Source organism: Euprymna scolopes, chromosome 6, assembly GCF_053919585.1.
Source record: "Euprymna scolopes isolate OS-2025 chromosome 6, ASM5391958v1, whole genome shotgun sequence".
In the NCBI taxonomy this organism is placed as follows: Eukaryota; Metazoa; Mollusca; class Cephalopoda; order Sepiida; family Sepiolidae; genus Euprymna; species Euprymna scolopes.
The window spans coordinates 22,325,771-22,331,700 of record NC_136487.1 but is presented as its reverse complement, the minus strand read 5'-3'; positions in this window follow the sequence as shown (position 1 = coordinate 22,331,700).

Sequence of the window (5,930 nt, the reverse complement as noted above, 5' to 3'; positions counted from 1 at the left end):
GAAAGCAATTTTCAATCTTTAGTGGAATGGGGCCGTAAATGGTTGGTAACATTTAATGTTACTAAGACTAAGCTTTTTTCCTTTAACAACTATAAAAAAACCCTTCTTAACCGCCAATTGTCATGACAAATATCACCTTACCTGCTAGACTTTGGAATTCTTTCTCTGTTTCTTGCTTCCCTAACTGTACTAATCTGATGAAGTTTAAATGTAATGTGAACAGACATCTAGCTAGCACTAAACTCTAGAAGTGTAGATGGATCATATTAAGAGAAACCTAAGTGAGCAGACACTGGTTCAGTTGGTATGTGAGAAATATCAACTAATGCCCTATTCTCCAAGAAACAAAAATGCAGTGGCCCGAACATCATTTGGTATGACACTAAGACCGTGGAGACTCATGGATGATTGGATGGTTGAGGACGAATTGAACTATTTGTTGGATAGCCGGGTCTCTCTCTCTCTCTCTCACTCTCTCTCTCTCTCTCTCTCTCTCTCTCTCTCTCTATATATATATATATATATATATATATATATATATATAGTGAAGGGAAAACACCTGCTTTCAATTTGTTATAGTAATGGAAACAATAAGGCTCAGATAGCAAAACATTAAAAACAAAAATTAAAAGCAAAACAATATACAGTATTTTGATCGTCTATTAGTACCTTCGGTTTCATGGAAACATTAGAAATTCAGCCCATAGGGCTAAAAGATACCAAGTATGAGCACTCTTTAGTTGATTCTTTGAAAATGTTAGATAGACACTCTGAAATCATTGACACAATTAATATGTTATAGCCCTGTTGACTGGAGTTGCAGTTTTTCTTTAAAAAATAAAGCGATCGAACTAATATTGTTATTTGAAATAAAATGAGTGTGTGTGTGTGTGTGTGTGTGTGTGTGTGTGTGTGTGCTTGCGTGTGTGATTCTATCTACTATATATGTCAAATCTGGATGAAACTGCGGTTGCAGAGATTATAATTGTATTTTATTTTTTAATTAATTTTGAATAACTCTGTATATACTTGTAAAGTACATTCACCGCTTTTTTTATTAATTGCTTCTTTTTTCTTTTGTAGAAATTTTTTTTACCACTGTGCTAAATATGACTTCTCACAAAGTGATACACCCACATGCATATCTATCTATATCTATATTTATTTATCTATATAGATATACAGACACATATACATACACACATATATATACACACACAGATATATATATATATATATATATATATATATATATATATATATATATATATACATACACACACACACACACTCTCTCTCTCACACACACATGCACACATACACACACACACACTTATATATACTGATTCATTGAAGATAGACACTCATTCACTAGGTTGATGTGACTACACATATCTATCTATATCTATTTTTATATCTATGGGACGTGGTGATGGTCAAGCAGTTAATGCCATGGACTGACAACCTGTGTGTCCTAAGTTCGAATTCAGTTGGTTATACAAAAAGTCACTTCTACTTTGAATGTTGGCAACCTTCACTAAGTACCTGATGTTTCTCCAGAAAAAATTTTGGTCAGAAAAAGATGGGGGAAACCAATGCCAACAATAGAGTCTTCAGATTCATACGATATGATGATGATGATGATGATGATGATGATGATGATCTCTTGCTCTTTCTCTCTCTCTCTCTATATATATACACACACACACACACACACACACACGCACACACACACACACACACACATACATATATATATATATATATATATATATATATATATATATATATATATATATATATATATTTAAATAAGAATTATAGTTAAATTTACCAAAATAATCCAAGATGGCAAAACTAAAGTTGCCTTTTGGATTACTTTGGACCATCTTCCAATTACGCGATTCTCTTGGATTTTATTTGTGGAAATGGAAATTTAATCAACTTTTTTGGATTTTACCTTTATTGGATATTTTACCCTTCACCAAACTATCCATTCACTTGAAATCACCTTTTTCTTCACCCTATCCCCTCTGCTTCACTATTTGTTACTAAGTAAGATCTATGACTTACTTGTAGTTTCATTAAATACTTTTGCAAGCAAAATCCGATCCCGCATTTTGCTAAATCCTACCCTCTGACGAGAAGGAAAGTATTTCTTCGAAACTCTGCAGATTAAGGACTATCCAATTATTTTGTGCTTCCTTTTAAAAATCAAATATGTTTTTAACTCTTTTTCAAAGTGTTTTTTAATATGTTTTATTAACTACTTGTTCATATGTATGTATATATATATATATATATATATATATATATATATATATATATATATATATATATATATACATATATATATATATATACATAGATAGATAGATAGAACGATAATATTTTAATACATAAATATTTATAATTATTTTTATACCTATAGACACAATCGTTTCATGCTTACACAATCATCAGTGTAGGAAATGACAATTACTGCCAGCCGGAAGATTTGAACCCAGTCACAAAGTCAACCTTGACTCAGTAGGTTTACATACTACTTCTAGGCTACCAGCAATTCTTAAAGTTACAACTTACTTCTGAAATCACAACATTTCACATGGTTTTATGACCTTAACATAGAATCATCAATTTTGCTTTGGTTGTTATACGAGTAAAGCAGATCGGACTTTTACCCAGAACTCACAGAAATTGTGCCTCGGAGAATGTCATGTCTGCATGAAGGCTTCCTCATTGGTTGCAGCTATTCATTAACTTGCTAGATTACAGTGTTTTACCCTCAACACCAAGAACAGCAAGGTAAAATTGTTGCATTTAAAAAAATTTTTTTATTGATGTTTCACTCCAAACATGGCAGAGGGCCACTTATTCGTGAGGGCTACTATTTGTGATCAGATTTGCAGGGATTCTATTTATGGAGTTGGTCAGCAAAATGTCTATCTACATTACACTTAAATTTCTGCATGTCAGTACAGTCAGGGAAGCAGGGCACCGAGAGGGAATTCCCAAGTACAGCAGTCCGAGGGAAAAAACTATTTGAGTAGAAAGCTTTACAGCATCGAGGGATCTCTACAGTGTAGGAGTGGGATTTTGCTGCTTGTCGAGTTTGTCGGGGATATTGTCGTCGAGGGAGTACTAGTGCTCAGAGTTCATCAGAAAACTTGCCACTGAAATACTTGTAAAACAGAAACAAGGATGCCACGTTTCGGTAATGGGACAGAGGTTGGAGTTAAGTTGATAGTTCAGGACATATTACGTTGGGGACTCTTTTTAGAGCATGTGGAAAGTTTGGTTGAAAACGTCATCACTCTTACATTGATTTGTGGTTCTGCATCTGACAAAACTTCATTTGCCTCATGCAGAAACAGGGATGACCAGATGACGACAGATCCTGATGCTGACACCTCGTGGAGTTTCCCCAGAACCTTGTTAGCTATATAGGCCTGTCACTACCATACTATCCCCCATATCACAATTAAGATATATATATATATATATTTCTTATTAAATAATATATACTTATTTTGCCAGCTTTCTAAATCTCGCTTTCCTTATTTTGTCTTCTAGTCCTCACATTCCATGAATGATGTTTCTGACAAAGGGGAAATTATAGCTGTTTTCATAATCAGAATATATACATCTTGCACTTATCGTTGGTTGCTTTCTGACCTTGACATAGTGTTATGCTTTAGCTCTTTCCATCAAAATCGGAGTGGGTTTTGCGACAGTTTATGATAGTTTAGAAACACCCCTTAGTTTGCAATCACTTTCGGACAGTCTGGATGAATCAATGAAAGTTGATGACTCAGAGGTCTCCTGAGAGAGATTGGAGTCAAAGCTCAGGTTGTGGAGAAAATCACTGGAAATCAACACGACCAAACAACTAATGATTGACAATGTTTGGGATTCATTTTTCTATCCTATGTGAGATGCAACAGAGCATAAGTATGTATGACAAAATCATTAGCAGCTGTAGGATAGTTGGCTAGCAAAATATTAGCAGCAGCAACTGTTAAAGCATGTATGCAAATTAACAAGCGAGCTTGTGTCAGAAGAAAAGGAGAGAAAAATACACCACATGGTCGAGACAGAAGCAAGTTGTGTTCCGAGTAAAATGGACGTGTGAGTTGAGGGTGAGAAAGCACGTTGAGGGTGAGAAATTACTGTCTGGGGCCGTCTGAAGTGGCGAGGCAACATAGACTTTTAAAAAGCACATGTGTGTGGTGTGAAAAGACTTGGGAAATATAATGAAATGCATTGTTTTGGAAGAACTACGAATAAATACATTTCATTTGCACTTTTAGTCGGATTTATGTTTCTTTCCTGTTTTATTTGTTTGTTTCTTTGCAACAGTACCAGACAGTGTGTGGGTCCAAGAGGTTTGAAGTGTAACAACACAGTTAAAAAGTAACCGCCACATTACAGAGGTATTACACACGCAAGCACACACACGCACACATGCACACAGAGTCTAACTGATTTACATCAAGTACTCGTTTCGTGTTATTTTATCTTAGCACGACTGCGAAGGTCATCATCAATTCACAGATGAAATCGATAAAATTTAATGTTTCATGAAGTTGAATAAAGAAAAGCATTGAAGGAGACATGTTTATTCAATTAAAATGATAAAAGTTGCAATTTTAGTCGTTAAATGATGAAATGACAGCATCTTTTATGCAGGCTGCAAATGTGTTTGCAAAAGGCCACATCAAATATAACTCATGGGTTTCAAGTTTAACATGTCAGTTGTATGGTATCGCTCTTTTTTTGATCCCAATTCCTCGTAGTATTTTTTCCACGCTTTTTGGAACTGTTCTAAACAATCCTACAACTGTTGATATCATAATAATAGTAATTTTCTTCATCTTCATCTTTCGGATTCCTTTAAATTCATTGATTGAAATTGTTGGACTGACTTCCTCATCTTGGTTGTTATTGTCACAACGTTTTGGCCGTTTTGCCCTCCGGCCTTCATCAGGTGTTTTGTATCGAATTGGGGAACCGTTTGTTAGGAGTCTCGAACCCAACCCTTTATTATTATTACGGGAGTACCCTGTTCGGACTCCAGCTAGGCTCTGGGACATAGCTGGAGTCCAAACACGGTACCCCTGTAATAATAATAAAGGGGTCGGTTCGAGACTCCTAACAAACGGTTCCCTAGTTCGATACAAAACACCTGATGAAGGCCGGAGAGCAAAATGGCCGAAACGTTGTGACTATAACAACTAAGATGAGGAAGTCAGTCCGACAATCTCAATCAATGAAAACACCTCATCTCAAAAATACAGGCAATTACTATCCTTTAAATTCTTCAGCAAGATCTATATATTTGTTTCGTTAGTCTACCTTCCAATCCTGACCCTATGATCTGCTAGAAATCCCCCCTCCTATTGACTATCACCACATCCGGTGTCCCTGCTTAGATAAGTCCTTCATTTGTACTTTCACATCCTAAAGAATTCTATGAATTTCATTCTCCACAACTCACCTCCACCTTGTGTTCGTACCATTTGTTTACATGCTCAAAGTTGGAAAAGAGAGAATCAGCAAGATCTTAATCACTTCAAAGTGCTGTCATAGGCAATTGTGTCAGCTGCGTAGATGTCAACAAATGATCTCAGAATATAATTTGCAATGTCATCGATGATGCTTAGGGAGAGGGATGAATCCTTTGGGTATGCAGCATTGATACTTTATGCTTTAAACTTTTGTCCATCAACAACTAATTTCATAGGCTTATCAGAGACAAATGATTTGATGGCTGAGAAGATATTCCCAGATATTCCATACAGGGCTCTACATTGCGAGTGAAACAGTCGCATTTGCAAGTGTTTTTTTCAAAGTGGCATCTAAAAATAATGGAACACTTATCTTTTGGCGATTGTATTTCTTTCACTGACACTCTTGCAAAGCTCATTACT